Here is a 21,716-nt window from a genome sequence, read left to right on the forward strand (position 1 = left end):
TTTGGCTTATGGGCCTGATTCTAAGACACTCAGTTGCTGACTACTTTAAACTATGTGTATGCTAGTGGGCTTCAGCCAGGAGGCCAAAGTTGGGGTAGATAAAGGTCTTGTGAAGTCTCTGTCCTCTAAGCTGTTTCTAAACTTCCCTTACAACCTGGGGTGGGATTTTTCCATTTGCTCTAATGTCTTCTCATAGCCTTCTGAATCTTGTGCCCTGGTGGCTCTCCTTCACCAGGCTACGGAAATTCAAGGATAGAGATCCTTCATCTTTTTCCCTGTGGCTACTTCCAGCTATTTTAATGACAGAAGGCACCATTCTAGAGACAGCGGATTCAGGATTGTAACACGAGTCTCTGTTCTGGGTGAAGGCTGACACAATAACCTGGCCCCGGCCCCAGTGGTCTTCTTAGACTGTGCTTCCTTAAAATTCTGCAGGTCCCCAGCCCTCTGAACCCTTGGCTTCCCTGACCGTTGACTCTAGTCCTTGACCTATCTGAAAGGTGGTGTCCTGAACTCACTTCCTGGCTATCCTATGCCAACACACACACACAGTTTAACCCTTTCATTCCTAATCCATCACTTGGTAACCACATATGCCACAAATCTGAGAGTTGAAACAGTTTGTCAGAGTCCCAACGGTTTCATAGTTAGGACATTTTTACCAAGATATAATTTGGTAGTTTGATAAACTTCTTGTGCAAATCAAAATATTGTATATGGTGACTCAAAAGCCTGTGTATTAAAAAAGACTGACGAAATGAACAGATACTTATTTTTATGAGATGAGTGATACATGTTTGGTATTCACTTTCAACATTTGTGATAGCTAAAGTAGAGTATAATAACTGCTTGCAATTTCCTACAAAACTCCTGTAGGCATTTTCTATTAAGTACCTAAGAGTGCTTACTTACAAAGTGTTCCATTAATAGTCCACTTTGTGTGAATTTAATTAGTAGATTTGAAAAGTCAATTAAGAAATATATTTTATAAATCAGAGAGGGTGACAAAACATGAGAGACACCTAACTCTGGGAAACGAACAAGGGGCAGTGGAAGGGGAGATGGGGGGGGGGTGGGATGGCGTGACTGGGTGACAGGCACTGAGGGGGGCACTTGACAGGATGAGCGCTGTGTGTTATACTATATGTTGACAAATTGAACTCCAATAAAAAATATACAAAAAAGAAATATATTTTATAAACAATTTATTACACAGCACTTACTGCAATATATGATTTTTTAAAACTTGGCTTCTTTCAACACTTTACATAACAAGACTATGAGAAGGAGATACTGAATTTTAAGAACTAGGAACTTATAGTCTGAGAACTCCTTGTGGGTTACAGAAATTTGATGACAGAGAAGATAAGTTTTTTTTTTTTAATCCGTATAGAGAACTAGTGATGTTCAAGAATATTCATCACTGTTTAGTTTGTAATAGTAAAAGAGAAAATGGTCTAAATGACTGACACATGGTGGTGGGGGGTTCAACTTTGGGGGTAAAGGGTAGAAGAAGACCTGTTGCTGTGATCTTCTCTAGGAAGTCAAAGGAAAACAAGATCTATTTAGATCAAAGACTATGTGTTTATTAAAAAACATCTCCATTTGTATGGCAGATGTTCCATATAAAATTTCTTTATGTATATGTTTCAACCCCCACTAGTTATCTGGAATTTTGCCTGACGTCAGGCAGGACTTAGGGGAAAGGTCTGAGATGGTCTCTGTTGAGTGATAAAATAGGCACATTCAGATGAGACTTAAAAGAAGCAGAAGAACAAGAAAAGTACAGAAGGAGACAACAGGATGAGTTATGGAAAAGTAAAGAAAAAAATAACCAGATGGTGTGGAAGTTGGCAGAATTCGCTTGTTTTAAGGACAATATATAGTCTGAACTTTCACTGGCTTTGGTGAGCTCCATTTGGCAGCACAAGGTTGTGCTTATCAAAAGGTTTATCAAAAGGTTTCTTTCCTATTGCTTCTGGGAAAGAGTAGTGTGATGTTAAAATTCCACTCCCAAGGTAAGCGTCAAAGTCTAGGGAAACCTTAAATTTTATAAATAACATGCTTCAGGGAAAGAATACATATCAGGAGATGCCGAGGTGGTGCAGTGGGTTGAGTGTCCGACTCTTGGTTCTGGCTCGGATTGTGATCTCAGGCTGCTGAGAGTCCCCCTTGGGCTGGCTGCGCATTGGGGAGTCTGCTTGAGATTCTCCCTCCCTCTGCCCCGCCCCCCATGCTCACTCACACATGCGTGTGCTCTCTCTCTCTCTCTCTCAATAAATCTTTTAAAATGCATATCACCGGGAAACCTAAATCTTAAGATAAATACAATCTATTAATAAATAAGTAAAGCAGAACATTTATTAAAATCATTTACACTTATTTTTGTAGAGGTTCAGAAACCATCACTAACCCCTTTTACTTTGAAACAGATCAGGACACTGAACAACATGCTGCGTAGCATGCTGATCAAATAAAGCTCAGAGGACCCCAATCTGGGCAACTGTGTGTCTTAAATGCCTGGTACCTGGGGCATAATGTGCGGATGTCTGTTTTATACACGTGTAAAATGTTAACCCATTTCGAGCACCCATTTTCATCTGGAAATTTGATAGACTTCAAGGGGAGTGAACATGGGAATAGGCTACCAGGGAATAAACGCGCTTTTTTGTGGGAATTTTCACACGGAAGGCACGATATTCTTTCCCTGCTGAGATCTCATCATCCTTCCTTTTCCTCGATGAGCTCCTCAGTGTATTCTCGTTGAGCGTTTCACTGAGGGCTGCCCAGAAGCTCTGACCCGGCGGGCAGTGGAGAGCAGCCGACTTGCAGGCTGCCCGAGAACACTCCAACGACACGCTCTCCACAGCAGTATGAGGGATCTAGGTCGTTGAAAGGGTCAGGACTGCCACACACCAGGCTGGAGTGTGAATAAACGTTCAGACCTTCCTTTGCCTTTCAGCTAGCCTTCTCTCTTTATATTGTTATTTATGAGAGGCTCTTCCTAGCAGAGGGAAATGTTCTTCAGGGCTTGGGATGAATTAGCAGTTCCTTTGATTTCTTGTTCTGAACATGATAGGGGTAGTATTGAACAATGCTTCCAAATGCAGCTGCAGGGGCCGCACGGCCTGAATTCAAATCCTGGCTTGGCTATTTTTAGCTGTGCTTGGGCAAAAAGTAACCTCTCCATGCCTCTGTTTACTTACAGAACTGGGAATTATAAGGATAGTACATATTTCCTGGGGGTTTTGTGCAAATGAACTATTAAATGCAAAGTGCTTGGAGCAGTGAGTGATACATAAAGTGTGCTCAGTGAACACCATTATCATCATGTTACTGTGTTTTCGGTTCTCTCCTGTTCACTTTTATGAACATATTATTCATGAGGGTTAGAAATACAGTCTCTGGCCATAAGAGTTTCCCCTCTCTAGAAAGCATCTTTTAACGAGCACTTTCCCTTCATGTTTGGTCTGAGCATGGGGTAACCTGAGAATGAGTACATCATTAACATTCCCATTCTGGCTTTCTTTGCCCAAAAACAATTGGATAGAAATCTTTAGGGAGAAAAATGAAGTATTTGAGGAGGTCAAATGTCCCAAGAAAGAAAATACTGTTGTGCATACAGCTTCAGGAGGAAGCTGGCCTGTTTTGAAGTCCAGGCCCAATTTTTCAAGAAGGCGTCAGGTTCCAGGAAAGGTGCTGCCACCAGCACACTGCCCACTCCACTGGGAAGACTCTTTGCTGGCTCACACCTGGAAGGCTGGCAGTCTACAAATTTTGGTCCAGAAAAGAGTTTCTAAAATTTATCTGCTTTGGAATATCTAAAACCTTTTTGTTTTTATGACATGTGATTGTTTTCTTTGTCATAGAATTTATTTTTAATATGTTGTCTACTGATCTTTGTGAGAACAATCAGAAAATAAAATGGCCCATGTCATAACCTTAGAACAACCTACTATTTCTAGTATGTTTGCTACTCTAAAGCTGATGTTTGTTGACTGAGGGATAACATGGGCCATCATCCTATTTAATCTCATAGAACCCATGGAGGGAACTCTCAGGGACAGAAAAGTTAACCGCCTTGCCGAAGGCCTTCCAGCATGTAACTAGACAAGCAAGTGCAGGTGTGCAGGGTGCCAAATTCTGTTTTCATCTTACCTTGCCCCCCCCACCACCATCCAACACATTATGAAGTCCTAAGTCCCAGATCCTTGGGAGTCACAGACACAACTGCTTCTCACCACCCCCACTGCTACCATACTGATCTGAGCCTCCATCATCTCTTGCTTGGCTTATTACAAGAGGTTCTTGATTGGTCTATCTGTCCTACCATTGCCCTCCTACAGTCCATTCAGATAGGATGGCAAAGGAGTTCCACCTGGATCAGAACAAAAGCCAGAGCCTTTATTCGGGCCTGAAAGATCTGCTAAGTCCCTGACTTCATCTCCTACAGTTCTCTCTCTCTCTCATAAATGTCTATTATCTTTATGTTTACTCCTATGTGAATATTTTTATAAATAACATAAATTTGCAGCTAAGGGACTTGGAAGAGAAAACCTATGGAAAGATCTTATGAAGGCTCAGTTTCTGATACTAGAAAAGACTGGGGATGGGGATGATAAATACAAACTGATGTGGGGTAGAAGAGAAGAAAGCAATGGCTCTCCTACACCTTAAAAGGTAGGAGCAATAAGGATAGTGGGAACAGATTCTGTTAGCCTCAAAATAGAAAGAACCAAAGAGATGCAAGTTTTTAATACTTTTCTTCGATAATCATTGGTTCTAGCATAATAATGCATGACTTCTTTCTCACTCTCACTTAATTCAGGTCTGTAGTCAATTGGCACCTTCAGAAAGGACTTGTCTCACCATTGTATTGAAAACAGTGTAGCCTGCCATCACTTTTTTTTTTAGAGAGGGAGAGAAGGGGGAGGGGCAGCTGCCATCACTTTTAAATACCTTGCCTGTTTTACTTTTCACAGCCCTTTTACTTGATGTGCATTAACTTTTTTACTTATCCATTCTCATCCTAGAATACCAGCTCCATGAGAAAAGGGATTTGTCAGTGTTGCTCGTAACGGATCCCTTGTGCCTAGAAGAGTCCCTAGCACGGCAAAGTGATTAATACTTGTTGAATGAGTAAATGGGTCAAAAGGAATTTGCAGTGGAAATGAGAGGGACAGTTGAGGCAACAAATGCTGACTTTCATTTAGGCAGGTTGAGGGAGCTGCCCGAACTCAAATGCTTGCTCGATGACAGAGTGAGGATTGAAATCCACGCCTCCTCAATTCATATTATGACAAGTGGCCTCTCTTGATGATAATTTAGTCTATTTTGAGAATAGTGTACAAAGAAAGAATTCCAAAAGCTTCTTTTTCAGTAAAAATATTACTCTTATTTTTAGTATTTAAATACTTTTTTTCTTTAGAAGCAAAAGTAGACAGAGAACGGAGGCCTCTTCCTTGCCGGTGGTTCTTTCACTACACCACAGCCCTTTTGCGTTAGTTATTATGAATATGATGCTTATAAACCTGTTAATTTATCTGTATAATTACATAGCTACAATTGCATCTTGAGTGTGCAAATTATTTTTATTTAGTAGCATTCCAACTCACGTTCTTCTCTCTTCCACACAGGTTAAAGTTGGGTCTGAAACCAAAAAAGAGGCACCAAAAAATTGCTTTAAAGCTGTACCCTCATCTCACAAATCGACCCTTCGTATAATGAGTCAAGTGCTGCAGCCGCGTCTGCTTACGTGTTGCAGACACCTTTCCATGTATAATGCACATAGGTGCACACCTATGACCTGGTGCTGCTCCTTCTGTGACACAAGGATTATGTTAAGCCGAAATGGTGAATAAACCCACTTCAATCCTTAGGCAAAGTTAACATTACCGGAGAATTGTGGTGACATTCTTAAGTTCATATTTGCTTTCCAAAAACAATCATCGTGGAGACTAAAAAACACTGGCCCCAACCAAAAGATTATGTACCAGGTAGGGATGCCAAATGCAGTTCACACAAAGCAATTACAGTAAAAGCTGTGAGTTTTACTACTGCTTGGGGAATACTTTACACATTTGCTTTTCCTCTCTGAGAGGATCTTGGGCTAAGAAACCGCTGCCTTCTCTATGCAAATGGAAAATGTGGAATACCTGAAGAAAGGGTAAAAATGCAGGTTAATTTCTATGTGTGTCTGGTCAAATAATTTTAAGAGTCAAACGGATGGGGGGCAAAGTAAAGCAAAGCCTTCTCATTTCTGAACTGGCTCTCTTTCCTTCGCATTTTCTTCCTAGGGTATAATCTGATTCAGAGCAGGAACATACAGTACAGTTAACATTCAACTTTAATTGCAACGAGGTGACAACATACTGGGTAATGAGTTGTTTATGAGTTGTAGATGTGTTTACAATGAGTTGACAATGTGTTGGATAAAGTGTTCTTCTAAAGTTGTAGATCTATTTACAGTGAGCAGTGGGGGATGTTCATTAGTTGTCGATTTGTTTGTTTACATTGTTTTCGATTTGTAATTGCTATGAAACAAATTGCACATTGATGAAGGATGATTGTTTGTGTGCCTTAATGATTTACTGTAGTAGCTTGTCTGAAAAAGTACTTAAGTCAGCCTCATCTGTCAGTTTCCACTGCAAAAGCTCCTCGTCACAATAGTTTTATTAGCACAGCATGGACCATTTGTAAGAACATTATGTAGCTAAGAAATCTCAGGACTTTGCTATTCAGACCACTGTATTTGGGCCAGCAGACCTGAACTGAATTCTTTCTGCTTGGTACACATTTATATCTTTTTAAGTTATAACATGATTAATAGTTGGTGCTCAAACTCCCAGCTACAGAAAGAATTCTACAGATCCTTTGTAACTCGAGGGACTGCTAATTTTCAACTTTAACTTTGAGCTGCTAAATTCTGCAAAAAGGCTTTAAAAATGGCATCAGACTAATCTGAGGGTTATAATACAATTTTACAAAGTCACTTTTCGCTTACTCTGACAACAAGAACTGTGTGGGCCCTCTATTTTAAGACTCATAATAAGCCAGTCCAGTCTGCATCCATATGTATTACTTCCATATCTTACATATTGAAAAACTTTTATTGATGGAAGGGGAGAAATGAGAAAAGAAACTTACTCCACCCACATCTTCACCACCTCAAAATTCACTCTGTCCCTTTCTACATGTACAAGACCCATATGTATTCACATAAGGAAGCTGATGTGCACTGTACCTCATTTATATTCCATTCATACATTATGATAAATAAAGCCATCTTGCAATAATTTGAATGGAAAAATTATGAGTCAGAATTCATGGGCCAAGCCTAACTGAAGAACCTGTAGCCTTCAAACTATCAAGAGTGAAATATTGTGAATACCCAGGATTTAAAAAGAGAGAGAGAGAGAGAGAGAGAGAATTAGGAGAGACAAAAGCAGCTATTAAAAGCAAGAATACTATGAGTTTAACGGATGGTAGATAACATTCAAGTTTTCAAGGAATATAACATATTATCTTATTTAATCTACATAAGGGCATTATTCCAATTTTACAATATAAAGCTACTGAGACCTGAAGCCTACGTTTTTAATCCAAATTTGTGATTTATAAATGCTGGCTTTAATTGTTTCAAATATACAGAGCAGCTTCCCCTCATGGAAAGTCCCTATTTTACATAGAAAGCATATGATAGAACCCGATGACTTTTTGAAGTCCTCCATCTAGAAAGGACAGAGACATAACCCAAATGTTCTGATTCAAATCTGGTGAGATGTTATTGTCCATTCCAGCTCTATTTTGTTTTTATTATGTTAGAAGTAAAATCTCAAAATATGAGCCAACACTTTTTCTTATTTAATTCATAGATAGAAACCAGAGTTTTTTTCTTCTTCTTCTTCTTCTACTGGCATGCTATTTGCCAGAACACATTTCCTTCCATTTCGAATTTCCAACTTATGGAAAAATAGGAAATTTGATGGAATTCTGCAAAATTGTGTTTTCCTAGGCTTTCAACCTTTGTTTTTAGAAACACTCTGAACAGAAAGACCTCATGTCTATGCTTGTCCCCACAGAACATATTTGCCTCTAAGCCAGAAGTCACCTTCATAAGCATGATTTTCCATACTTTATAAGATAAAGGAAGACATTTTCATCGTCTAAAGTGCCTAAGCTAATAGATACACTAAACAATTATTTCTAAAGATAAAACCCAAAAGGTCCTAAATGCTAACTTGGGCTTCTGCAAGACCATGTAAGGGCTCTCATTTCCTAGCACCGGTGGTGCCAAAGAAAACAGAAGAGATTGCATTTTCCTCTTTTGATGTGCCATTTACCACTGGGAGCTTCAAAAAATAAATTCTTCGTGCTTTCCAACATGCTGACCCTAAAACAAATCTGTCATTGGAATCTAAAGAAAAGGCACTGGACGAAGTGCTGAGGTGTCGCTTCCAGGGAGTCATGTTAGCATATTCATGTTGGAAAGGATTTCGTCTTGGAGGCTTCTGTTCATCTAACCAGATACTTTGCAAGTAAAAATGCATGAAATTTAAACCAGCTTTTTCACATGGCCATTTTTTATGGCAGACCATTTCAGCAGTGTAACAGGGGTAGACACCTATAAATGTATAATGTGATGGATTCGATTGTAATGCAGCCTGGATACATATGGAGGTAGTGTTTGCCCTTCAGTGCAAATCCATTTTTATGTCAAAAGGAATCCATTGAAATTAATAGGGCATTATCCAAGCAATAAGTAACATTGTATATACAATGCAAAAATTTCCAGCAAGAAGACAAATTTTCTCTAAATAATGTGAAAAATAACCATGCTAAGAGATAATAAATTAGCACATTAAGAAATGGTGAAGCTTTTAATACTTTTTAAAAGAAAATAGCCCGATAGATGACTAAGATCTTTAACCTTTATTGGAATAATATCTACGAGCAAGACAAAATGCATTATTTTCTAAACCTACGTTTATTTTGGATATAGGCACACAGGTTTAAGACTATTAGTAAGTGCACCAGTGTCACTGCACATATTTCGACTACATAACGCAGTGTGCTTTGCTGATCAAGCAATTATTTTATTCATTCATATATGCATTAATTTAAGAAATATTTTTGGCATTCCTGTCATGTGCCAAAGAGCAAGTTAAACAGGAAATAGAGTAATAAACGCAGCAGGTATGATCTTTATGCTGATTGTGTTGAAGGGTGATCTTGCCAGTAACTAAACTTGATTTCTAAACTTTCCTCTGAGGGATTATTTTTAATATTAAATTATTCTGTGAGTCCCTTGACTATTTTTCTATTTCACTTTCTTATGCCCAGTGTTTCTTAAAAATGATATGCTCCCATTCTTTTGTTCTTAATTTTTATCACTTTCTCTGGTTTTTACTGTTGGATATGCTCGATTTCCCCCCCATCCCCAAGAAGCATTTTCTGACCATAAGGAAGATACTATATCCAGCCCTCAGCTGGTACTCTACACATACTAATTTTTCCACAGCCCCCTCAATATAATAAACTACTGGTTTCTCAATTCCTCTTGTGCTTTACAGAATTTAATGCAGAACTATTAAAGGGAGTTGGGAACTGGAGTTCTATTCACATATAATCAATAGTTCTTTACTTTTGCTGTCAAGACTAAGTCACTGGTAGTCCCTGGCCAGATCTGGAAAGACTAGAAAAAGGCATCACTTGATTTGGAGAACTTGATACAATGTATCTTTCTAGCAGTCAGGTGCTCAGCAAAAGCCGGGCTACAGACCTTTGAAAATGGAAAATACCAGTGGCTGCAGCCAAGTGCGGAGTCCAGCTGTCTGTGGCATTAGGTAGGGACATGCAATAAGCGCAGTCCCTATCAGGAGATCCAAAGCAGATGAGGAAGCACAAAATATGAATGGGCACAAACAAGCCAGTTGACATAAGACCCTGAACCTGAAGATTCAAAGAAAAGATAAAATCTCTCAATGCAGGTTGATAAAGATAGTCAGTGTCTCAGAGTTGGTGGAGCATGGGAAGGGAGAGACAGTAGGAAGTAAGACCCCCCTACCCCATCCCCCAAACTGATTCTAAGCAGCAGCACAATAGGTTGTAGCTGAAGCTCACTGAATATTTCTTCCTTTTAAACAAATTATACAGGCTGATGAGTATGATCTGAGGATAGAAGGATATGCCTCATTGCCTTTCTCAAACCTGAATGAGAGCTCTTCCTTAAGATGTGTGAGGTGACCACCATCTGGGCCTTACTGCTGCTGGATGGAGCCTTGACCTCCTCACTGACCTCCAGGCAGGCACACAGGAATGAGGAGACTTGATATAAACATGTCCCCGCCTCGTTAACCTCCTGCAATTTGCACAACCTACAATGTATCTCCAGTTATTTTGTTGTGGGGAAGTTGCTTTTGGAACCTTTAAACTGCAAAAGTTGTTGAACCAAATGGCAGGTATTTACTTAGAATCAATCAAACTGATTGTGTACTGGGAAAAAGAATAAAATAAGTACAGCCTTCTTTGAAAAGGCAGCTATGCCACCTGCACTTTTGTGATTGCGGCCCACTGACTGAACAATGGGACCATGGGCTGGTTCAAGCGGTTCGTGCTCTCGCAGAGCCATGTATTTGCTCCAGCTCTCAGACCTTTCTAACAAGGTTGTAAAAGAAGTTTATGTGGCACTTCATATACTACACGGGACAATTGAAAAGAATTATCCACTCATAATAAAACGATGATGTTATACTCATCCTCCAAATGTTCACGAACAGCACACAATGTGCAAGGACAGACCCTTTGCATCAAGCTGAACAAAAAGTCAAGGATGGGTCATTTTGGAAGAAGGAAAATTGTTTCTGTTTTGTCTTAAAGTGGTGTGAGGAATAGAAGGGATTTTCCTGCTGAATGAGAATGCAGAGAGGTTATTGGGTATGGGAAAAAGAGGCAGGATCTAGCTCTAAGTTCCCTAGTGGTTAGACCACCTCTCTATAGCACAATGCTGTGGTTTCCGAAGGTGTGCTTAAGAATTACCTGGAGATTTTCTAAAAACAAGGCATCCTAAACTCCACCGGCAGTGATTCTATTCAGTTGATCTGGATTTTGATACAAGATTCTGCCTTTTTGATAAAATACTACAGGTGCTGTTTTAAGGTAGATGGTTTATGGGTCATATTGCAAGAAACACTATCTAGTGTCTTGGTGGAGTTGACCCTGATTTCCACCCATAAACAGGGCAGTACACATTCCTTAGAGTAGTTTGCAGAAGTTTTCTGAAAGTCTCACTAATGGGCATTGGTATAGGAATATCTCTAGGTCTTTTAGGACAGGAGCCACTTATAACCATACAGATCTTCCCAAGTAAGTCAATTGTTGAAAATACAGAATAAGACCTCAAGTGATAGCAGATCTGGACTAGCGAGAAAAAGATGTGTCATCTGCCTTGCAGAACAATGGAAACCTCAACAAGTAGAATAAAAAGGCCAAGTAGACTATCAGAGATTTCATTGTGAAGAGACAAGAGCTATCTAGCAGTAGAGCAGACTATTTATTTGAATTTTTCTATACCCTTTAAATATCAGCTTTTTCGATGTTACTTTTCAGAGACTGTGACCTTTTAAGAAGTGAAAAAGCACCAAAATGCTATACACTATATTGAAGCAGTTTATCAAAATGTCACCCAACAGTTGATGCCAATTGCTAACAAGATATTGTGTTTCCTTATTTAATTGGCCAGCTTATCTAATTATGGCTGGTTTTGGATATTTATCGATGAGCTCTTTCCGAAGAAAAAACATCATCTGAAGCAATTTCATATAAATATATGAAAAGAATATAAAGTAAGGGAACACCCCCAATGAGAATTATGATTAGGTAATAAAGTTTACCTGTTTGCATGGATCCCTAATTTATAGAAACACCTCCATAACATAGCCAACACAAACCTGGATCATTGCCAATTACCTATGCCGCTGTACCTTCCAAAAGTTATCTTGGCATACAGCTCAACAGAAAAATAGGAAGTGCCTTGGAAATTACTCACAAAATGTGAATACCACATGTCAGAATCGGTGAGCTTTGGAAGAACTATAAAGAGTTTTCATTATTTAGGTCTGTGAAAGCAGAGGAAACAGAAATATATCTAATAATGTAAGGCAACGGAACCAGGAAATTTATAAGAAAGCTTAATCTGTGGATTTAATTTAAAATATTGGGCCCTGTTCAAACTGCGACATTAAAAACATTATCTCTGGCTGTAGTTGTGATCACTCAAAGGTCACAAAGAATAGGATGTCAAACTTCCCAAGGTTTTTAGACAAAGGACTTTTAATGAGTCCTTTCCCTTAAGCTTGCTTTTTTCTTCTCTTATGTGGACATGAAAGACAAAACCTTAACACATTCCACAATCAATGGAGAGGCTGCCTAGTGCCACTTATCTTAAATACTGTATTAATCTTATTTATTACCCCTTAGCTGAGGGTTTAGATAATTAAGTGGGAGTAGGTTAGTCCATGCTCTGTAGGAATGCTAATAAAAAAATTCCAAATCACAGTGAATTAAACAGAATGATACCCAACCTCACTGCCCCAGATATTATCACCAATGTGTTATTCAGCTTTAGGAGCTACAGAAAACATATGAGATTTAGAAAATGATCTTTGGTTCTGTCTCCAGTGTTCACTAAATTTGGAGAACTTCCTGGGGACGAAGTCTGGGCCTGTCTGGTTTGCAGAGTCTCAGAGATTCTCAGGAGGTTTATACCCAGGGCTTGTTTATACTCGAGAAGAACAGTATCTGCAGGGAAATTGAATCTTCAAGCCTCTAGGAGATACCTACTCAAAGGCTACAAACCTCTTGATGAAGGACCCTCTTGAGTATCAGGTTATTCCACATAATAAAGTAGAAGATTTTGTTGTGTGCTGCAAATAATATTATGCCTTAGAAGTCTTATATTTCAAATCCTCTTTGGCTCATAAATTGCTTGAGCTCCTATGGAATAAACACTGGGTGAATATTGCTGAATTCCTCTAGCTTGCTTACCGATGCAGGCTTTGCCACCGTTCAGGCCTTTGATTTGTCTGAAAAGATAGAACGGTCAGAAGCCCTGCTGGGACAATCAAGTTTTACTCTGCGTTTAGAAACACATGGTGAAAAACCAGGAGATAAACCTGCTAAGGTAAGGCTACTGAGACTGTAAAACTGCCATAAAAGCTATCCGTGGGTTGGTGTGTCACAATAAACCTTGAATCAAATTAACATCTCTTATTAATCACTCAGTAGTATTTCTACCTGAAAGTCCCCATGAGAGAAACACTCAAGTAACACTTCATTTTTTTATTTATCGTTTTTCACATTTGTTTTAATTGAAGTTCGATTTGCCAACATATAGTATAACTGCTAGTGTTCATCTGATCAAGTGCCCTCAGAAAGGATGAATACACACCATTTGCTTTGATGTGGATGGAACTGGAGGGTATGATGCTGAGTGAAATAAATCAATTGGAGAAGGACAATCATCACATGGTTTCACTCATGTGGAATATAAGAAATAGTGAAATACAAGAAATAAGGGAAAGGAGGGGAACTGAGTGGGAAAAATTAGAGAGGGAGACAAGCCATGAGACACTCCTAACTGGGAAACAAACAAAGGGTGAAGAAGGGGAGGTGGGCGGGGGATGAGATGACTCAGGTAACACTTTAAAACCAGTTACCAAAAATCAGATTTGGTATAGTATAAGAATGTTCTGAAGTGTCCTGAATATTAGCATTTTGCAATAAAACTCCTTAAAATAATATTCACACAAACAAACCCAAAACCTTGGGTCCTGTTCAACTATAGGAACTAAGATCTCTACATCCTATTGAGCTGAGCAACCACAGAGACATGTTTATAGTGCTGAACCCCAGAGAAAATGAAATGAGGGGAACAGAACCGTTAAAAATGATTAAGGTGCTAAATTGACTATAACAAAACCAGCACCTGCTTGGACACATTTTGGAAGAGGGTGGAGGGATACAACTTGGAGGTGAGATGATTTCCCTTATCTGGAAGCCATGACAGACTCTAAGAACTCTCTGCACTGTGACTTTTGTCAAAAACTACCTGAAAATGTCAACTGCTGCTTTGGAGATCAGCATTTTATTGAACCTATAATTCTTTTCTTTCTATTTCCCTCCATGAGCATAATTGCATTTACGTTGCCGTAAGAAAGAGAAATACTATTTATTCATTCATTCATATATAAAGCCATTTCTAAAACTTGAAGAATGTTACAAATACTGTTAAAATGAGATGATCATTTACATAATTTTGATTCTAAAAATGGTGAATTTATTCACCCTAGATCTTTGAACGTGGTCTGTGTGCAAAATGGCAGTTCTATCTAACAAAAATACATAGTAAGATTCTGTACAGTGTTGCTTCTTTCTTGAGAATGTCGAGAAAGGACAGTGGCTCACTTCATCCTTCTCAAATATTCCAGTTAATCATGAGAGCAGCTTCAGGATCAGCTGTTAGAAAGCATAATAGGATGGGGGGAGAAAAAAGAAAATATAATAAGATGAAGAATAACAGTATAGTTAACCTGGTTTACCCACTAGAATTCCAATCCCCTGCAGATCTAGGGAGTGTGAATGAAATGTGTTCTATGGTATAGGTGTGAGATGGCATTATGGGCTGAATTGTGTCCCCTAAAAATTCCTTTGTCGATGCCCTAACCCCCAAAGTTACTGGATTGGGAGATAAGATCTTTATGGGGGGTAATTAAAGTTAAATGGTATCCTAACAGTGGGTTCCTAATCCCATAAGACTGGTGTCCTAAAAGAAGAGAGATATGAGGGACACTCCTACACAGAAAAAAAGATCACGTGAGGACACAGAGGAGGCCGCTTATAAGCCAAGGAGACAGGCATCAGGAGAAATAAAAACTCAGCATATCTTGGTCTTGGACTTTCACCTCTAGAATTGCAAAAAAAACCCCAAATTTCTGTAGTGGCAGCCAGCGCCCAGTCTGTGGCATTTTGTAATGGCAGCCCAAGCCTACCAAGATAAAGTCTGTGGATGACCCTCTATCCTACACATGGTGCCTTATTGTCATGCCTTCCATTGTTCCCAGGATGCCTTTGGAGTTCCCGTGTGTGGACAGTTGATAATGGCTGATATTCCTGTCTTGTCTCCTGTGGTGCACACTGACTACCCCAAACTCCTATGTAGCTACCATGGTGGCCTGGGCTGCTTCTAAAGTAGTCCTCAGGGGATGGAAAAATTCTGGAGCCATAATGGGGCTTCCTGGATGGAATGCTCAGTTTGTTCTTTGAGACACTCTGAACCAACAGAAAGTACCACACACTTTTTGATTTGCCTTATTTTTTATAGAAACCCAACTCTCCCTAGAAATCTGCCCCCCAAACTGGAATTTTGTTCTCCCAACTTAAGATCTGTCTCAGCATAATGTTACAGCCACACAAAATACCACTCCAAAGCCTTACAAAATAATGCAAGTCTTTTTGAGATATACTTGACATATAAAATATTACTTTCAGGTGTACAACAAAATGATTTGATATTTGTGATCATCATTAGTTGACATCCATCACCACACAGAATAACATTTTTTTTGTAATGAGAATTTTTAAGGTCTACTGTCTCAGCAACTTTCAAATATGCAACATAGTATTATTAACTATAGCCCCATGCTGTAATTAAATCCCCATAACTTATTTATTTTATAAGTGGAAGTTTGTAACTTTTAGATCACTGTCACCCATTTTACCCACTCTCAGGGTTTTGTTTTGTTTTGTTTTAGATTCAGCATGTAAGTGAGATCATGCAATATTTGTCTTTCTCTGACTTATTTCACTTAGTGTAATGTACCTAAGACCCATCCATGTTGGGACGCCTGGGTGGCTGAGGTATGCCTTCGGGTCAAGTCACGCATCGGGCTCCCCGCAGGGAGCCCACTTCTCCCTCTGCCTGTGTCTCTGCCTCTCTCTGTGTGTCTCTCATGAATAAGTAAATAAAATCTTTAAAAGAATCCATCCATGTCACAAATGGCAAGGTTTCATACTCTTTTATGGCAGAGTAGTATTCCATTGTGTGTGTGTGTATAGTGCATGTGTGTAGATAAATGTGTGTTTATATACATATAAATATACCTATTATATATATTAATCTTCTTTTCCATTCACTCATTGATAGGCACTGAGATTATTCCAATATCTGGCTATAGGAAATCATGCTGCACGTTATGAATACAGGTTATGAATATGAGTTAGTGCTTTTGGTTCTTTCAGATAAATACCCAGAAGTGGAATTGCTGGATCATATGGTAGTTCTATTTTAATTTTTTTGAGAAACTTTGATACTGTTTTCTCTAGTGGCTGGACCAATTTACACTCCCACCAACAGTGCCCTTTATCCATATCCTAGCCAACACATGTTATTTCTCTTTCTGATAATAACCATTCTAAGAGATATAAGTTGATCTCAGTGGGTTTCAAGTTTTGTTTCCATGATGATTAATGGTGTTGACCATCTTTTATGGACTTGTTGTCCATCTGTATGCTTTCTTTGGAAAAATAAATATCTATTCAGATTATCTTCTCATTTTTCATTGGAATTTCTTGATATTGATTTGTATGGGTTCTTTATATATTGTGGATCTTAACATCAGATATAATTTGCAAACATTTTTTTCCCATTCATTAGGTCACCCTTTCATTTTGCTGGTTTCCTTTGATGTGCAGAGGCTGTCTAGTTTGATTGTGGCCTCACTTACTTATTTTTGTTTTTGTTGTCTTCACTTTTGGTGTTAAATCCAGAGTTATTATTAAGATTGATGTTAAGGAGCTTATTACCAATGTGTCTTCTAGGAAATTTATATCTTCTTAGGTTCAAGTCTTTCATCCATTTTAAGTTAATTTTTGTGTATGATATAAGCTAGTGGTAAAGTTTCATCTCTTGCATGTGGCTGTCCAGTTTTCTTAATACCATTTATTGAAGAGACTGTCCTTTTCTCATTGCATATTTTGGTCTTTTTGTTGTAAGTTAATTGAATATATATATATATATATAAAATATGTTATATGTATATTAATCAAAAGAGTATGGTAAAAAAAAAAACAAGAGTATGGTAGTAGCATAAAAAGAGAAAATAGTAATCAAAATATAAAATGTAAAAATAGCCAAGAATTTCTGGGCTCTCTATTCCATTGATTTATGTGTCTATTTTTACGCTAATACTTTTTTATTAATATAGCTTTGCAATATAGTTTGAAATTAGAGACTGTGATGCTTCCAGCTTTGTTCTTTCTCAAGATTGCTTTGGCTATTCAGGATTTTTTGTGGATCCCTACAAATTCTAGAATTGTTTATTTCTGTGAAAAACACCATTGGGGTATTGATGGGGATTGCATTGCATCTGTAGAACGAATATTTTGACAATATTCTTCCAACCTATGAGCACAAAAAAATCTTTCCATTTATTTGTGTCTTCTTCAATGTATTTCATCAATGTGTTATACTTTTCAGTGTACAGGTCTTTCACCTCGTTGGTTATATTTATTCTTAGTTATTTTATTCTTTTTGATGCAATTGTAAATGAGGTAGATATTTTAATTTCTTTTTAAGATTTTATTTATTTATTCATGAGAGACATACAGAGAGAAGTACAGAGACATAGGCAGAGGGAGAAGCAGGCTCCTCACAGGGAGCCCGATTCGGGACTTGATCCCAGGACCCCAGGATCACGACCTGAGCTGAAGGCAGACGCTCAATTGCTGAGCCACTCAGGCGTCCCTTAATTTCTCTTTCTGATAATTCATTATTAGTGTATAGAAATGCAATAGATTTTTGTTTATTGATTTTATTCGCAATTTTACTGAATTTGTTTAACAGTTTCTGGAGTGACTCTTAAAGGGTTTTCTTTTCTTTTTTTAAAAAAAGATTTTATTTACTTATTCGTGAGACATACAGAGAGAGAGGCAGAGACACAGGCAGAGGGAGAAGCAGGCTCCCTGCGGAGAGCTGAAGTGGGACTCAATCCCAGGACCCTGAGATCACAACCTGAGCTGAAGGCAGCCCTGAGCCAAAGGTCTAGACGCTCAACCATCAAGCCACCCAGGTGCTCCAAAGGGTTTTTTATACATAATATTATGTCATTTGCAAATAGTAATAGTTTTATTTCTTCCTTTCCTATTTGGATACTTTTTATTTCTTTTTCCTGCCTATTTATTCTGGCCAGGACTTCCAATACTATGTTGAATAAAAGTGGAGAGTTAAAATCCTTTTTTTTTTTTTTTTTTTGTTTCTGGTTTTAGTGTAAAAATTTTGATCTTTACAGACCAATATCCCTGATGAACATGGATGCAAAAATTCTCAACAAGATACTAGCCAATAGGATCCAACAGTACATTAAGAAAATTATTCACCATGACCAAGTAGGATTTATCCCTGGGACACAAGGCTGGTTCAACACCCGTAAAACAATCAATGTGATTCATCATATCAGCAAGAGAAAAACCAAGAACCATATGATCCTCTCATTAGATGCAGAGAAAGCATTTGACAAAATACAGCATCCATTCCTGATCAAAACTCTTCAGAGTGTAGGGATAGAGGGAACATTCCTCGACATCTTAAAAGCCATCTATGAAAAGCCCACAGCAAATATCATTCTCAATGGGGAAACACTAGGAGCCTTTCCCCTAAAATCAGGAACAAGACAGGGATGTCCACTCTCACCACTGCTATTCAACATAGTACTGGAAGTCCTAGCCTCAGCAATCAGACAACAAAAAGACATTAAAGGCATTCAAATTGGCAAAGAAGAAGTCAAAGTCTCCCTCTTCGCCGATGACATGATACTCTACATAGAAAACCCAAAAGTCTCCACCCCAAGATTGCTAGAACTCATACAGCAATTCGGTAGCGTGGCAGGATACAAAATCAATGCCCAGAAATCAGTGGCATTTCTATACACTAACAATGAGACTGAAGAAAGAGAAATTAAGGAGTCAAGCCCATTTACAATTGCACCCAAAAGCATAAGATACCTAGGAATAAACCTAACCAAAGATGTAAAGGATCTATACCCTCAAAACTATAGAACACTTGTGAAAGAAATTGAGGAAGACACAAAGAGATGGAAAAATATTCCATGCTCATGGATTGGCAGAATTAATATTGTGAAAATGTCAATGTTACCCAGGGCAATATACACGTTTAATGCAATCCCTATCAAAATACCATGGACTTTCTTCAGAGAGTTAGAACAAATTATTTTAAGATTTGTGTGGAATCAGAAAAGACCCCGAATAGCCAGGGGAATTTTAAAAAAGAAAACCATATCTGGGGGCATCACAATGCCAGATTTCAGGTTGTACTATAAAGCTGTGGTCATCAAGACAGTGTGGTACTGGCACAAAAACAGACACATAGATCAGTGGAACAGAATAGAGAACCCAGAAGTGGACCCTGAACTTTATGGTCAACTAATATTCGATAAAGGAGGAAAGACTATCCATTGGAAGAAAGACAGTCTCTTCAATAAATGGTGCTGGGAAAATTGGACATCCACATGCAGAAGAATGAAACTAGACCACTCTCTTTCACCATACACAAAGATAAACTCAAAATGGACGAAAGATCTAAATGTGAGACAAGATTCCATCAAAATCCTAGAGAAGAACACAGGCAACACCCTTTTTAACTCGGCCACAGTAACTTCTTGCAAGATACATCTTTGAAGGCAAAAGAAACAAAAGCAAAAATGAACTATTGGGACTTCATCAAGATAAGAAGCTTTTGCACAGCAAAGGATACAGTCAACAAAACTAAAAGACAACCTACAGAATGGGAGAAGATATTTGCAAATGACGTATCAGATAAAGGGCTAGTTTCCAAGATCTATAAAGAACTTACTAAACTCAACACCACAGAAACAAACAATCCAGTCATGAAATGGGCAAAAGACATGAAGAGAAATCTCACAGAGGAAGACATAGACATGGCCAACATGCATATGAGAAAATGCTCTGCATCACTTGCCATCAGGGAAATACAAATCAAAACCACAATGAGATACCACCTCACACCGGTGAGAATGGGGCAAATTAACAAGGCAGGAAACAACAAATGTTGGAGGGGATGCGGAGAAAAGGGAACCCTCTTACACTGTTGGTGGGAATGTGAACTGGTGCAGCCACTCTGGAAAACTGTGTGGAGGTTCCTCAAAGAGTTAAAAATAGACCTGCCCTACGACCCAGCAATTGCACTATTGGAGATTTACCCCAAAGATACAGATGCAGTGAAACGCCGGGACACCTGCACCCCGATGTTTATAGCAGCAATGGCCACGATAGCCAAACTGTGGAAGGAGCCTCGGTGTCCAACGAAAGATGAATGGATAAAGAAGATGTGGTTTATGTATACAAAGGAATATTCCTCAGCTATTAGAAATGACAAATCCCCACCATTTGCTTCAACGTGGATGGAACTGGAGGGTATTATGCTGAGTGAAGTAAGTCAGTCGGAGAAGGACAAACATTATATGTTCTCATTCATTTGGGGAATATAGATAATAGTGAAAGGGAATATAAGGGAAGGGAGAAGAAATGTGTGGGAAATATCAGAAAGGGAGACAGAATGTAAAGACTCCTAACTCTGGGAAACGAACTAGGGGTGGTGGAAGGGGAGGAGGGCGGGGGGTGGGAGTGAATGGGTGACGGGCACTGGGGGTTATTCTGTATGTTAGTAAATTGAACACCAATAAAAAATTAAAAAAAAAAGTTTTGATCTGTTCACCTTTGAGTATGATGTTAACTGTGAGTTTGTCATATATGGCCTTTATTATGTTGAGGAATCTTTCTTCTATATCCACTCTGTTAAGTGTGTTTATCATAAATGGATGTCAAATTTGTTGAATATCTTTTCTTTTTTTTGAATACCTTTTCTATAACTATCCAGATAATCATATGATTTTTATCATTTTTATCATTCATTTTGTTAACATGATGTATTACATTGATTAGCAGATGTTGAACCATCCTTGCTCACTGGAATAAATTGCTTTTGATCATGGTGTGTGATTCTTTTTAATGCATTGTTAAATTCAGTTTGCTAATATTTTGTTTAGAATTCTTCCATCCTCATCTGGTTTTGGTATCAGAGTAATGCTGCCCTGATAAAATGCGTTTGGAAGTGTTCCCTCTTCTTCTATTTTTGGAAAAGTTAAAAAAATACTGGTATTCTTAAATGTTTGGTAGAACTCACCAGTGAAACCATCTGATCCTTGATTTTGTTTTTTGGGAGTTTTTTTTAATAGCTGATGGGTAGAGGTTTCATTTTGGGGTAATGAAAAGTTCCGGAACTAGATAATTATGATTGTACAACATGGTAGGGTACCAAAAGCCACTGAATTGTATATGATTAAAATGGTGAGTTTTAGGTTATGTTAATTTTACCCCAATATAAATAATATAACTTAGTCTCTCTCAGCTTTTCTCAATCCTCTTCTTCCTCCAATAATAACTCAATAATCCATAAAGTTTTGGAAAACAATAATAATAGCTAACATTTTAGGTACTTACCCTGAGCCATACATTATTTTTAAAATTTATTTTATTTTTTAAATTATTTTTTGAATGGGAGAAGATATAATTTTTTGAGGATAGTTGACACACAATATTACATTAATTTTAGGTGTACAATTTAG

Source organism: Canis lupus, chromosome 32, assembly GCF_048164855.1.
Source record: "Canis lupus baileyi chromosome 32, mCanLup2.hap1, whole genome shotgun sequence".
NCBI classification, from domain to species: domain Eukaryota; kingdom Metazoa; phylum Chordata; class Mammalia; order Carnivora; family Canidae; genus Canis; species Canis lupus.